This window comes from Chenopodium quinoa, unplaced genomic scaffold, assembly GCF_001683475.1.
Source record: "Chenopodium quinoa cultivar QQ74 unplaced genomic scaffold, ASM168347v1, whole genome shotgun sequence".
NCBI lineage: Eukaryota > Viridiplantae > Streptophyta > Magnoliopsida > Caryophyllales > Amaranthaceae > Chenopodium > Chenopodium quinoa.
In genome coordinates, this window is record NW_018743649.1 from 57,844 (window position 1) to 73,129 (window position 15,286).

General features: G+C 40.0%; 1 long non-coding RNA gene across 1 annotated transcript; it reads left to right on the forward strand.

Annotated features, from left to right (window-relative positions):
- The first annotated feature begins 12,848 nt into the window (after positions 1-12,848).
- On the forward strand, positions 12,849-14,995 carry LOC110683249. Its single transcript, XR_002503582.1, has 2 exons — positions 12,849-14,171; positions 14,254-14,995. It is a non-coding gene; the product is annotated as an uncharacterized LOC110683249 (long non-coding RNA).
- Positions 14,996-15,286: the final 291 nt, after the last annotated feature.

Here is a 15,286-nt window from a genome sequence, read left to right on the forward strand (position 1 = left end):
TCTAAGAAAATAAAGAAAGTCGAGTTAACGGCAGGGGAGGTATTGGGTGATGTACCGGCAAAGCCGCTAATAGTGAACCTTGAGAGTCAGTTCAATCAGGCGGGACAGCAACCCCTGTTAAGGAGCTGGGGCCGAGAGACCATACCGGCTGAGCGCCAAATCACACGAGGCGCCCAAGTGGGGGATTCAGGTTCTTATCAACATGAGGTTTCCATCGGATTGGAAAGGCGGACAGCCATGGCGATCATCAGGCCCAGGATATCTCCGTTCACACAATAGGTACTTGACCAACAGATGGAGAAAATAAAGATGCCATCCAGTACTTACGACGGTAAGGGGGACCCTAAGCGGTATGTAGCAGCTTTTGAGAGTCACTTGTTGCTATATACCAACACCGATGCTGTGTGGTGTAAAGTTTTCTCTACAACCATTACCGGGGCAGCTTCGGATTGGTTCTCCAATTAAGAGCCGGGGTCAATTGACTGCTTCGAGACCCTGGTGGAGTTGTTCACGGGTCAATACATAAGTAATAGTGAAAGACAAAGGACATCTGGTGAGCTCATGGCTATTCAGCAACGAAAAGAGGAATCGCTCGGGGATTTCATTAGGCGCTTCAACAACGAGGCTAATACCATACCAAAGTTACAGCAAGAAATTGTCGTGATGGCATTGATGAATGGGTTAGGTGACAACGATTTCAAAAAATACATGTCGCGAAAGTCTTTCCCAAATTTAGAGGTAGCATTTGCCAAGGCTCACAAATACATAAAAAGTGAGGAGCTGCTGAAAACGAGCCATCAAATATCGTAAGTAGAGCCCTCCAGGAGGCAGAATGATAATAGCCCAGACGGGCGGGGTAAGCAGGTTGCAGCCGCAGAGCCAACAGAGATCTGGAAGGCTGGCGAGGGGATTGGGCCGTTATAGAAGCTTACACAGTTAAATACCCCGAGAGCGGCAATTTATTCAGTAAACCAAAATAAAGAAGATTGGATTCGGCCGGCGCCGATAATAACGAAAAGCCGGGACGTGAAGAAATACTGCATGTTTCATAGAGATGTCGGTCATTACACCGAAGAATGTGTTCAATTAAAATAGAACATTGAAGATCTCATATGGAAAGGGCGATTGTCTCAGTATCGTACTCAAACAGGTCCCAGCCGGCAGCAAAGTACACAACCCAGGCAAACCGAGTACCGAAAGCAGGGAGATTCATCAATGCAAGATGACACCTATAGACAGAATCATGCGGAAACATCCAGACGGAAGTATTCCGATAGGGCGCAAAATAACAATCGATGTTATTACCGCCGGACCAGTATACGGGGGTTCCGTAAGCGGAGCGAAGAAAAGTTTGTCGGAATACCGGCACCTAGTGAACGCATTGAGCGTAGAGGAACGACCTCGACCTTCTCCCATGCTTTCGATATCCTTTTCGAAGGAATATGCTAAGGGAATAGTCTTCCCTCATGATGATCTGTTGGTACTGGTATTGACGGTTAATGGAGCAGATATCAAGCAGGCACTCGTTGATGGCGGAAGCTCCGCCAATATCCTATTTTCTAGAGCTTTTGATGCCATGAGAATGGGCCGAAAATACTTAACGCCAGTGTCTTATCCCGTGATAGGTTTCAACAGGTCACCGGTAAGACCTGAGGGTAGTATAGTTCTTCTGGTTAGAATGGGAAAAGGACCGGTAGTAAGAGATGTTATGGCGGAGTTTTTGGTGATTGATGTGCCATCCGCCTACAACACTATTGTCGGTAGGCCTTTAATTCATGACATGCAAGCTGTAGTCTCGACATACCATTTAACGATGGTATATGTATCCAACGCTGGAACGACATAGCGTGTACGGGGGAGTCAAACTATGACAAGAGAGTGTTACGTTTCAGCACTAAAACAATCAAGCCGGCAACATACTTGCAAATAGACACCATCTAAGCGAGAACGAGTTCCCTCTACACATGATTTGGCCATGGAAAATTTCGATACTCGGCCGGTAACTGCACCACGTCCTTCCCCAGGGGGCGTGACCGTAGAGATCGAGTTGCAGCCTGGGGTCCCCGGGAGGGTAGTGCGCGTTGGATCCGATATGGATGTCGACACACGCTGCCATTTGGTGGAATTGTTACGAGAAAGTGCTGACGTGTTTGCTTTCTCGGCAGATGAGATGCCTGGAATACATCCTGACGTCATAGTACATAAGTTAAATGTCGACAAGAGAGCAAGACCTATTCGACAGAAGAAAAAGAACTTCTCAACAGAGAAAATAGAGGCTATTCAGTCAGAAGTAAACAAATTGCTAGCGGCAGGATTTATCGAACCCTGCACATATCCCGAATGGCTAGCAAATGTGGTTATGGTTAAAAAGCCGTCAGGGAAGTGGAGAATGTGCGTGGATTTTACGGACTTGAACAGAGCCTGCCCGAAAGATTGTTATCCCTTGTCGAGGATAGACAGACTGGTAGATTCCACTTCCGGTCACGCGCTATTGAGTTTCATGGACGCTTTCTCCGGATATCATTAGGTTAGCTTATATGAGCCAGATCGAACCAAGGCGGCATTCATTACCAATGCCGGGGTTTTCTGTTACAGGGCTATGCCGTTTGGTTTAAGAAATGCAGGGGCCACGTATCAGAAGATGGTCGAAAAGGTATTCGCGAACCAGAAAGGAAGGAATGTAGAAGTATATGTGGATGATTCAATTGTGAAAAGCCGTTTGGTTACAGATCACGTCGCCGATTTGAGAGAAACTTTTGAAACTCTTCGGCGCTACCGGATGAAGTTGAATCCGGAGAAGTGTGTGTTCGGCGTTCGGTCAGGAAAGTTTCTCGGTTCATGGTAAGCGAAAGGGGGAAAGACGCTAACCTTGATAAGATCGAGGCAATTCTTAGTTTACCAGAACCAAAGTGTATAAAAGATGTACAAAAGCTCACTGGTCGAATGGCTGCATTGACGAGATTTATCAGCAAGTCAGCTGACAAAGCCTTACCATTCTTCGTGATCTTGCTCCTGAACAAACTGTTTGTATGGGGGAAGGAGCAATCCAAGGCGTTACAGGCCGTGAAAAATCACTTGAGGTCCTTACCCATTGTCGCAAGACCGGAACAGGGAGAAATATTACAGTTGTATATCTCTGCGTCGGCAAAGACGGTACCACCGGTGCTCCTAGTAGAACGATAAAAAACCCAACTGCCAATTTACTTCGTGAGCCACGTCATAAATGCTACCGAGATACGGTATCCGTTAGTGGAGAAAATCGCATACGCAGTAGTTGTGGCTGCGCGAAAGTTACGGCCTTACTTTGATGCACATGTAATTGATATTCTGACAAATCAGCCGTTAGAGAAGTCTTTGCAGAAGATGGAAACATCTGGCCGCCTGAATAAATAGGCGATTGAATTGTCTGAATACGTTATTACGTATAAACCAAGGGTATCAATCAAAGCCCAAGCCTTGTCTGACTTCATTGTAGAAACATCTTATTATGAAGAAGAGGAGGGTACCGGCACATGGAAGGTATCAGTTGACGGCTCATCTGCTTCAACCAGCTCAGGGGCTGGAGTAATTATGATCTCTCCCTAGGGAGATGTGTTTGAGTATGCTGTCAAGTTCAAATTCAAAGCCTCGAATAATGAGGTAGAGTATGAAGCAGCCTTGGCAGGGATACAGCTATGCATATCTGCGAAAGCAAAGCGTATTGAGATGACAACTGACTCGCAACTGGTGGCAAATCAGTTCAATGGCACTTACGAAACTCGAGAGCCGAGCATAACGACATATCTGGCAAAACTCAAGAGTATTACATCTAATCTGGAGTATTTCGAAATGAAATTGGTTCCTCGAGCAATGAACACGCAGGCAGACGCGTTGGCTAAACTTGCAAGTTCAAGCTTTAACGATTTAGAGAGGACGGTGATGGTAGAAATTTTGAAAGAAAAGAGTATTGATGAACAGTCTCCTAAGGATGTACATTGTACAAGTGAAGGTCGAGAATGGTATGACGAAATCTTAGCTTACAAAGTACACAACGTCCTGCCCACTGATAAGATTGAGGCGAGAAAGATCAAGAAAGACAGTGTTTGGTTTATTATGTTTCGGGGCACATTGTATAAACGGGGGTTTTCACTACCATTGCGAAGGTGTATAACGGCGTACGAATCAGCAAGGCTGATAGAAGAAATACACGAGGGCGATTGCGGTAATCATGATGGGGGTCGGTCAATGTCCTTGGAGGCAATAAAACGGGGCTACTATTGGCCGACAATGAACGCAGACACCTTTGAGTACGTTAAAAAATGCGATAAATGCCAGAAGTATGGGCCGGTGATTAATCAACCTCCGAATGATTTAACACCCATTCTTAACCCAATTTCGTTCTCTCAATGAGGAATGGACATTATCGGGCCGTTCACGTCAGTAACGGGTGGCCGTAAGTTTTTTATTGTAGGGATAGACTACTTCACCAAGTGGATAGAAGCGGAACCGTTAGCAAAGATCACAGCAAACGAGGTGAAGAAGTTCATCTGGAAGAGCATCTTCACCCGATTCGAATTGCCGACTGCAATGGTGTATGATCACGGCTCTCAATTTGATTGTGGTCCGGTAAAAACTTTTCTCAGCATTTATAAAGTAAAATTTGCGTATGCGGTGGTGTGTCACTTGCAGTCAAATGGGCAAGCCGAGGCCGCTAACAAGCAAATACTGGGGGCAGTCAAGAAAAAGGTGGAGGACGCCAAAGGCCTGTGGGCGGATCTGATACCCGAGATTTTATGGGAAAATTGTACGACAACGAGAGAAACTACGGGTAAATCACCTTTTAACCTTTCTTTCGGCTCGGAAGCAGTGGTTCCGGCGGAAGTGGGACTACCTACTTTCCGCGTACAACACTTCTGTGAAAGTCAAAATGATTTGCTGCTTCGACAGCAATTGGATTTTCTACCGGAAGTGAGGCTGACGGCCGCCATAAAATCCGCTGCATACAAAAACCGGATGAGCCATGCTTATAATCGGCACTTCAATTATCGGCCCATGGAAGATGGAGACTTAGTTTTGCGTAGAACGGCCGCAACCGGCAAAGGGAATGCAGAGGGTAAATTTACTGCAACTTGGGAGGGGCCTTATCAAATATATGAAACACTTCGGAAAGGGTCTTATCGGCTAATGACCCTAGAAGGAATGCCCCTGAAGAATGTTTAGAACGCTAGTGTGTTAAAGAAGTATTTCATGTAAAGTTTAATGTGTTCTATTTTGCGTAGTATAAATTTAGATGACATGTTGTCATGCGTACGTTTATAGTATTCACTAGCATTGTAAATTGTTTTAGTACCCATGAAATACAATCACTCTACCTACTTTCGATACGATCTGATCACAGCCTACTAGCTGACTCGGACGTTCAAGTGAGGATAAAAGAGAATGAAATGGAATAACAATGGATCTCAAGGGGAGTTGAAAGTGCAGTCTGATCCACTGCCTTTGCTCGGCCTGATAAAGGTTGGATATGTAATCTCGGTATGCTTCACATCCGATAATTAATTACAGGAATTACAGAGTTTTCCCAAATTTTATTTACGAATAAATTTTGCCGAAAAACTCGGGGAGTATAGGTAATGGGTAACTTTAAAATTCCGAGAACAGAGTTGATTACAGGCATTACAGAGTTTTCCCAAATTTTATTTACGAATAAATTTTGCCGAAAAACTCGGGGAGTATAGGTAATCGGCAACTTTAAAATACCGAGAATAGAGTTTATGCAAAAAAAAAGGAAGTTGTGTTAAAAGCCAAGAAATCGTATTAAAAACTGAGAAAACGATTATAAAAACGATTCAAGATATACAAGCATCAAATATTAGATATAAAAAATATATATATAAAAAATAAAAAATAAATAACGACCATAATATAAACAGGAAACACACGATAGCAAGAATTATAGTAATACATAAAATAAACCAATCGCTCAAAAGTCAAGTATCTGATCGGCTATATATCCAACATTAAAAGAAAAATATTGTACGATACAAATAGAGATAATTGTTTTAAATACAGAGAACGGTTACTGAACAGATGACCCACATAAATCCAATGATGACTGCCCTCCATGTCAATCCTTGTTGGCCTCCACTGCTGTTTCAGCCGCCTTACCGGGCTCTTTGTCAGCTTCATTGTTAGAGGGACCGACAGACCCATCTTTACCAGCATCAGTGGTAATATTTCTAATAAGGGCGTCATCAAACTCCACTTCTGGCAGTTCACGTGGGTCTAAGTTTGTTATCACAGAATGCGGTGGGAGCTCGTCAAAATATTCACTCTCATAGCTGGTAGAAGAGTGGTTCATTTCCTCATTAAAAGCCTTCTCGACAGCCTGCCATTTTGCCGAGTCCCACCCTTCAGCTTTACACACACAGCAATGCGCGGAGACCCAACCAACAGTATACCGGTCAACCAGCAGGTTAGCGTAAATATCCGGTTAACGGCTTGGCGTCTGATACCTGGCTTTTCACGCTCCATCTCTTCCAATCTGCCGGCCAGCGCCGCCTTAGCCTCTCTCTCATCCTTCAGACTTTGCTCAAGGCTGGCTACCTTCTTCTGCAACTGCTCTTGGTTCTGAAGCTTTTTTTTTAGGTCCGACATCTACTTCTGCAAAACTTTCATGTCGGTCTTCACCTTGTCGCGCTCCTTGATAACGGCCTTGCAAGCATCGTCAGCCTTCTTCAGCTTCGTCTCGGCTTGATCGGCAGCACGCTGGTAGTACTGGTACATATGTACCACCTCCACGGCAGAGTTGACGGTCTAGAGATAATGTTAAATTGGTCGTTAGTCACATAAATAGTACATATGTAAATAAACGTAATAAAATAACAAGGATTCTTTGTTGTCTTACCCGGAGCATGTTGTTCATTAGCTGGCCGCAAGGGGCAGCAACGCGGTTGACAGGCCTGTCGGCTGGCGTCGCCAAATCCTTTAGCACCCTCCAGCCCATGCTCCCGCCAGTGCTAGGATCGTCGTAGAGAAAAGACTCGCCACGATTACATTGATCTGGAGATGCCATGGATCACCGGCAGCACCAAAGGATACAACCAACTCGTCAGCAACTTCTTTCGGGATTCTGACATGCGGAATCTCGAGGAAGTCACCGACAAGAGTCGGGAAGAAAGCATTTTTCCTGGGGCCGCCAGAGCGTGTCGAGATGACCGTTTGACTCTCCTTGCTCGGAGGCTTGTTGATGTTGGCCACCTGGTCGGTTCTGGCCTCGCTGTCGGCCCCAGGACCAGTTGGATCCCTTAAGATGACTGTTAGCTTTTTCAGAGGATGGGGATCGGTCTCGTCCTCCAGATTAACGACCCCTTCCGGCCATGTCTCTTGTGCCTCCTGATGGAGAGGTGCCGAATCGCCATCTCGTTTTTTCTGCTTCTTCTGTTGCTCTCGGTCGGAGGATTCAGACATCCTCTTTGACGCATTGCCGCCACCCCTTTCCACTGCTTAAGTACGGGGTTTGACAACACGTTCGGTAGGAGCCATGTCTTGTTGTCTCGTTCTTTTTCTTTTTGAGGCTCTGGTGGCGAAAACGGGAAGGGTGTCGTATGACTTTTTTGCCGATCTGGGCACTGTTGCTTCACTCTCCCGTCAGGATACAACCCTAGTCGGCTGTAGTCGAGTTTGTCAATACCTGGTGGTAAAATCACCGATAATAAACATCAATACACCGACATTATAAAGGTAAACATAGACATTTAAAAAAAAAAAAAAAAAAAAAAAAAAAAAAAAAAAAACAGAGGCATAAGTAAAATGTACGTAGCCAGGTAAGAGAATAAGCAGGAAAAACACTTATCAAAATTAATTTCAAATGCAAAGCATAAGTACAGTAAAGATAAATATAAGTAAATGTATATAATTTATAAACATTTCCATACCAAATGCATCGGTATGGCAGAGACCGACATGAGATAAAGGGGCGTTGCCTAGTATATAATTACAATGGGGCAACCACACCCCCGGAATAGCTTTATTCTTCTTACCAACACTAACATATGTACAGTTAAACCACCTAAGAGCTTTTTTCTCCAACTTTCCTAACGCTCTCGACCGTATGGTCTCGAACATAATGTGAGGGTGGTAAAATGTCCTACGGACGATAAAATCATCAGGAACACTCATAAAATAAAATTCTTTCTTCCAGTTCTTGCAACTGGTCAATTTTGGCCACACGGTGCATTTCCCGGGAGCAGTAAAAAGAGACCACCATCCGGGTGACTGGCTATCTCTCGTTATCCAGTGCAACCTCCGAAATAAGTTCAAGGTAAGGGGAAAGTCCATAAATATCATAACCCAGACAAGAGAGACTATATTTCGGATGGTTGGAGGCGTTAACTGTGCAATTGATACATTCCAAGCCCTGAATATTTTTTCAATATAGTGATGGAGTGGAAACCGTAAACCAAATTCGAAATGTTTGGCATAGACAACAATGTGGCCGGGAGGGAAGTCCAAAGCCGTTTGACCTTCGCTTGGTAATCTGAGTTCATAGCCGTCAGGTTGACAGTAGAAGCGTTTACCATGTTGACAATAGTCTTTCTCAGTGGCTGTCTGCAACCATATCAGATCCACAACAGACTCAATATCTCATAACTGCTAGGGATTTCTTGGGGTTCTAGGTATTTCGGATCATCCTAATCTGAATTGTATTCCTCGTCGAGACACTCTTCTTCTGCGATCTGAGCAGCAAGATTGAAGCCGGCCCGAATTTCCTCGTCGGTCTCGTCATCTTCTTCCTCATCATCTTCCCCTTCCCCAAGCATTTCCGATTCCTCTGCATCGTCTTCATTACCGATGCTTTCACCCCAACTTTCTTGTCGTTCCAAGCTATCCTCAACTGACAGGATATCTTCTTCTCTGATATCCGAAGCTTCATGCCCAGGATCAACATCTTCTTCCTCACCAGAGCGTCTACTGCTCTCATCAACCTCACGTTGGTAACTGGTGTGTTTCGTTCTCGGCATCCTGTCAATATTAGTGTCGTATTGATTAAACAAATCCAAGTTTGACCTCAAATGATAACGAACGCTAATAGGCACAACGCCGGCAATCTTTGTGTCCTCTGGGATATCGGGGTTGATAGGACGCAAAGCCTTCTCGGTGTCAGCCAGAAACTTATGACGGTAATAAGCTTCTCTTTCTTCTACAGAAGATAAGGGTGTACAGAGTTCAGCCTCATTGGCTTTACCTGTATTCGCATGCATTCCAGAACCAGACATTTACAAATAATGAAATAAACGCAAAATCTACTTAACCACAAACCAGTGAGAAATCGAAAAGAAAGTTAGGGTTTTTTTACCTCTTTTGAACTCAACTCTTGAAAGCGTAACTCCGGAATTAAATGTCCTTCGTTTACAAACACCGGTCTAAAAATAACTGAACAAACCTTCGACAAATCGACTCCTGAATCGCAGAAATATGTGTGGACTACAAGCGAAATGAAGTGGAAATTTTTCGAAATTTTTTCGCAAAGAAAGATGAAGGGGTTAAAAGTACGAAATTTGCTATTTATATTGTCCAAATGAAGCGGTTAATGTGACATTTACTGCATGCAATCCAACGGCTGTAATAAAACGCCTTTTCAAAACACCCTACTTTGATGACTGACATGTGCCCCATTACTTTATTACATTTTCCCGCCAAATCTTAGGGAAATATTTCAAACGAGGGTGAAAATGTATTAACTCATATTTCCGGTTTTCGTTTTCAATTGAGCAAAGCCTATCGGCAATTAGCTCACTTGGGGGGGCAAATCGTAGATTTTTTCGTTTTCAATTGAGCAGAGCCTATCGGCAATTAGCTCACTTGGGGGGAAAATCGTAGATTTTTTCGTTTTCAATTGAGCAAAGCCTATCGGCAATTAGCTCACTTGGGGGGCAAATCGTAGATTTTTTCGTTTTCAATTGAGCAAATCTTATCGGCAATTAGCTCACTTGGGGGGCAAATCGTAGATTTTTTCATTTTCTCATTATTCTTTCTTGGTATATTACGCAAAGCAGCACAATGTTCCATCACAAGTGAGCACGTTAGTTTTACTAACATCCTCACTTGGGGGGCTAGTTGTACGGGATATATCGGTAGCATCCTTGATAAGCCGGTAAGTTGTACGGGATATATCGGTAGCATACTTGATAAGCCGGTAAAAGAGTGTTGTGCAGTTTTAGCCCTCGTTAATCTGTAAATAAACCATGTCCTTACCGGCATCACTCTATGCCACATGGAGAGCTGCTTCTCGTCACGTAGCATGTCCCTCTAGCACGTGGAGAGTTGCTTGGGGCCGCGTAGGCACCTGCTGCCTATAAGGTCGGTGTGCCAACTATATGTATAGGTGACACCTGCTTGGTTGTGTTTCTATAAATACCCAAGCAAATCCCCATTTCAAAGGTAGAATCTCTCTCTCTCTCTCTAAAACACTTTCTCTCTCTTATTTCACTTTCTTCTCACAAAGGTACTGACTTTAGCATCGGAGTGGTTATTCCCGGATAACCCCCGGGCTAGCTAATCTGTATTGGCTGTGTAGGTGTGCAATTGGACGGTAAACCATTACCAGCCCTCGGACATTGACGAAAGCAGAATTCAGCAGGAACAGTATGTCGATATTATCAATTATGCAAAGCATTTTATTGTCAACATGATGAATTGATGATGACATAGTATAAATATTTGTAGCTAGGCTCGCGTCTTTTCATCATCAATTACTATTTTAATTCTCTAACATGCCGCTTGGGTTATTATTCCCACACATGATAACTGAAATGTAAACTATCAAGTTTAGTAAAATAAACTTGCTAGCTCACAAAAGCATGGGAGTATGGAAGTGCATGAGTACACTTGACGCATGTATCTCACTATTTACAATAGTTTATTCTATCTATGAAAAACAATTGTATTATTATTATTATTATTATTATTATTATTATTATTATTATTATTATTATTATTATTATTATTATTATTATTATTATTATTATTATTATTATTATTATTATTATTATTATTATTATTATTATATACTAGTTTTGTGCCCGTGCGATGCCCGGGTTGTTTATTGAATTTTAAGATATATTTTTAATTTATATGTCAAATTTTAAAACATATTATTGATACAAAATTAGTTAAGAATTGATGTGTTTTTGTGACGATTTAAACTTGTAGACATGTAATAATGACTAATAATAATATATTGGTGAAAAATATTTCTTGACCCGTAACCTGAAATAATGACCCTGCCTAAAATGATAGGTAACTCGACCTGATTTACAGGTCTACACACAGTAATAAAATTATATTAGATTGTGAAGTATATTATTTTAATTGATTAGAATATATTATAAACAATGGATGTGGTACATTTTGAACTAATTCCTTCGCTCCAGAAAAATATTATGATACAAAAAATAAATTTATATGATAATTTATGAGAGTTATAATCTAATTAATTTTTTCAATAAAATTATAATTTAATTTGTACTTTATTAAAAAAATAAAATTCTATGATAAAAATATTGGTACTTTATCAAAAATAAAACTCTAAATTAACAATTTTATCCTAAAATTCTATCCAAATTTGATTGAAATAAAATTCTAAACTAACTTTTTTATCCTACAAATTGAATTCTATATAACTCTATCCTATGTGGCACGACACTTGGCAAAAAGTTGGAACGCCAAGTGTCACTACCTCGTCGCCTGGCTAAAAGTTTAGCTTTATATATTAGTTATATGTTACATGTATACATAGATTTAGGATCATGTGCAAACTAGCTTGAATAATACGAACTGAAAACTCATCCGAGCTGTCCATCACGTTAGATCTGACGGTCTACACTTCACCCGCCTCATTAAGGGTAATTTTGTAATTTCTTCAGGTGAATGACCTCCCTTCCAACTCATTCGTTGCTTATTTTCTTTCTCTCTCTTCTTCAGCATTTTCTCTCTCTATGTTCGAATTCGCTCAAAGGCGATTTTTCGCGATTACAATTCTTCGCTTGCGGCAATTGATTAATCAGATTCTTTGATTTCGATCTTCTAGTACTTCGTATTCTTCGATTTTTGTTATTCATTGGTAAATTTCTTGTTTTTTCTATAATATTTCGATTTTAAATCCGATTTTTGGGAGTTTGATTGCAAAATTAGGGTTTTTCGAATCATTTGTTTAATTGTTTGTGATTTCGGTTGAAATATTAGGGCATTTTCATCATCTCAATATTAATTTTGATTGTGGTTCATCCTCTGCATATGCCTTTACACCTTGTTGATCTCTTCGTCAAGTAAGCTATTTGTTTGGTTTTTTGAATTCGATTGATTTTAGAGGTTTTGTTTAATGTCAAAAAATAGGTTTTAATCAAATTTTCTGTGTTTGGTTAGGTTTTCAATTGAATTTGTCTATGGTCATTCTTATTTTTGGTTGATGTTTTATTAATTTTGATTCTATTGCTGGATGTTTGAGAGGTCATATTGTAGCTTGTAATAAGCTAAAACTAGATGGTGAGCTAAAACTAGATGGAGATTAGTCAATTTTGCAGAATTGGATTCGTCACTGCCACTTCATATGATGCTCAATCCCTAGTATCATTTATGGATATTTTTTTTTGTTATTATTGAAGCTAATAATGATTTGAATGATATGTTTATATTCGTTTTGACCCTTTAATAATTGAATACAATTGGATTTGACAAAGGAAATGCAGTGCTGCTGCTACAATTAATTTTGATTTGAGAGGGAAGCATAGATATGATCAATAATATTGATAGTACTGGTATATGTTAACTTTGTGCAATTGCCATGTAATTATGTTCTTTGTTTGTTGAACAGAGGAATAGTTCAACTATAACTTTTTGTAGGGGAAATTTACTGAAAAATTGATGAAGAGAAGTTAAGTTGAACAGGCAAACTAAATTAACCAATTGAATTCAAAGATGAATCATATTATTAATATGATATATTGAAACTTTAGTAAACTGGATTAAGAAATGATTACATTGTAGCAACCATTAGGTGGGGCAAAATACTCCGTATGAATTTTTAAAGTAAAACAAGCAAGCAGATTACTGTTAAATTTTATTAATGACTAATGATTCAATATCATTTTAAGCTTGACCTAATGATAAGGATTATACCTTCTAAGCTTGAATTGGGGGTTCAATCTCCACTAGAGGCATTTTGAAAGTCTTGGATCCCATACCCATCCCTCCACTTTCAAAGTGCTAGCCCCCTAAGTTACTAAAATAGGATGAGTAAGCAGAGCTTTGTCCTGGATAAGAAAATTCTTATTAACTAGTCCAATATATTCAAGATTTGTATATGGTCCAATTCCATGCAAAATGATAAAATTTTAAATCTATACCTTCAGAAATTGCAAATTCTATTGGTATGTAGATTGGAATGAATTAAATTTTCAGTCTTTTATTGTAATTGTTGTCAGTAAAAATTTACTAGTATGTTTTTGAAGGCACTTGGCTGATTTGATATGTAAGTTTTTTACTCATGGATGTCCTCATTTATAAAGTGAGTGGTCTTTTGAGAGTTGGGATATTGTTTTGATTGGTAGCGAATGGAGTGAGCTTTTTTTTTTTTTTTTTTTGGTGCTGCAGATAGTCATTAATATATCTTGCTCTTGTTTTCATGAATTTCTTTGTGATCTTGTGATGTTTGATACGGTGAACCTCTTAGCTGTTGTAGGGGACTGCACATACTGATGTGGTTTCCTTTCTACTAGATATGTAGTTTGGTTGGCACCATATTTTTGTTTGGGGAGGGTTGGGGCCTTGGTGGATGGTGGGGGTAGGGTGGAGCAAAGCCTTTCATGTAGAAAGATCCTGATCTCCTCTTTGTTAGTTCATGTAGTCATTGACTGACTCATTGTGTAGTTTTTTCTAGGCGTATGATGGTTATATAGTTCAGGCTAGTGAGCTTGCCTTATAATTGGCTATCAAGTTCTATATTCTAGGGTGCTAGTCTTACAAAACTATTTTGATTGAATTTTTATAACTGATTTTCGTGTTTCCTTGTTGGTGTTTGTTGCTTTGACTTATATTTCCTTTTTTTTGAATAAATTGCATGTAGCTATTGCGTGCTACAGTTGTAAGTGTTGCAGAAATTCTCAAAAATGGTGGGTTGGCTGTTGAGAAGAGTAATTACTTTCTTTTATTGAGAACTGATGTATAATACACATATTTGAGCTCATGATAATCTAAGTTGGTTTAATTTTGCAGAGATCATGACATCTACTGTTGATATAAAGGATGATCAAGAGGTCGGCCAGTCCAGAAGGCAAAGGTATGGCTGGTTTTTGCTAGCTCTCTTTTCTATGAACTATTTTACTTTAATATGCATTGTTATGCATGAATTCGATTTTTTTGGTGAACTAAGGGCCTGTTTCACCTAACTCCTTTCGTGTGCTTAGTACCTTCTTCTAAATTTTAACTTATCTAAACGTAATTGGCTCCTGTTATTATTTATTTTTCGCTTAAAACTTAATATAATAGCCATTATTTGAACTTATAATTCTTGAAACTCATTTTATTGAGACAAAAAGAAATAGGCCTAATCGTAGCTTGTACTCTGATTTTCTGATGATTGTGAGTCTATTTTTCAGATAGAGATTTTACTGGAGAAGTCAGCGGATTTTAACCAAATCATGGCAGCTGCTGCCGAGGAAGCTGAGGTAGCTGCGGTTGAAGACCAGAGTTGAAGCAGAGGTTTTTCTTGTTTTGATAGGGATTTGTTTTGGTAGTAACCAAGATTTTAAGTAGTTGTGTTATTTCATTATATATGTCTAGGAATTTATTTTTCAAATGAGCATGTTGTCAAGTATTTTTTCCCCCATTAGTGTAGTTCTTAGAAAAGTTGTGATCCTGAAATCAGTTAGTCATGTCAGAATACTCTAAATTCAGTTGCCTGGATGTAATCTTTTTTTTTGGGTCAATGAGATTGTGGGACATAATTTGTGCTTCTTTATAGTCTCTTCTCTCTTGCAAGTCACATGCCTGCTCTTCCGCTCACTCTTCTTTGTCTTCCTCTGATTTCAGAAGTATAGAAGGTGAATTTCTTTTCTATTTAGTTCAAGAAATAATTTATTTACTTAAATTATTTTGAATCTACTTTTATTACTAGAAATTCAAACTCACTTATCCAATGATTAAATATATGAACATGTAGATTAATTAACTCAATTATCTAATCAAGCTCACTTTGAGTAAATATTACCTAGTTTTAAGTTAATATTATTTACTTTTGTGTTAATAT